This window comes from Pygoscelis adeliae, unplaced genomic scaffold (assembly GCF_000699105.1).
Source record: "Pygoscelis adeliae isolate BGI_AS28 unplaced genomic scaffold, ASM69910v1 Scaffold15, whole genome shotgun sequence".
In the NCBI taxonomy this organism is placed as follows: Eukaryota; Metazoa; Chordata; class Aves; order Sphenisciformes; family Spheniscidae; genus Pygoscelis; species Pygoscelis adeliae.
Window position 1 is genome coordinate 2,125,641 of NW_008824988.1, and position 505 is coordinate 2,126,145.

The window sequence follows — 505 nt, forward strand, 5'->3', positions numbered from 1 at the left end:
TCCTTCCCTCCCCGCCCAGTCAAAATGTGTAGTAAGTGACATCGGGACCATGTAGGCCTGGTGCAGACCGGGGGTGCTCTGGGCTGTGACTGGGCAGGCTCACCTGGGGAGAGGTACCGGGTGAGAGCTGGGCGCTCTCCCCTGTCCCAGCCTGGCCCTCTCACCGCCATCCCGGGCGGCTCTTCTCTCTCCCCAGCGCTGCCGATGCCTTGAAGCCATGTTGCTTTCCAGTGCTGCTGGAGATCTGTTTGAGGCCTTCTGCCTCGAAGCTCGAGGGTTTCTGTAGCCGCAGTGGCTGGTTTGGTGAGCTACAAGCCTACCATAGCCATCGGAGGCAGTCATACTGCTATCCAGAGGCCTTGAAAAAAGATCTATTCTGCCATAACCATTGGAGATGGTCTTAATAGTGTCTGGAGGCCTCGAAAAAAGATCCAGCCTTCATAGTTGAACTCAGTGGTCTACAGTGCTGCATTATGCTTCACCATTATAGTCCATGGTGGAATGC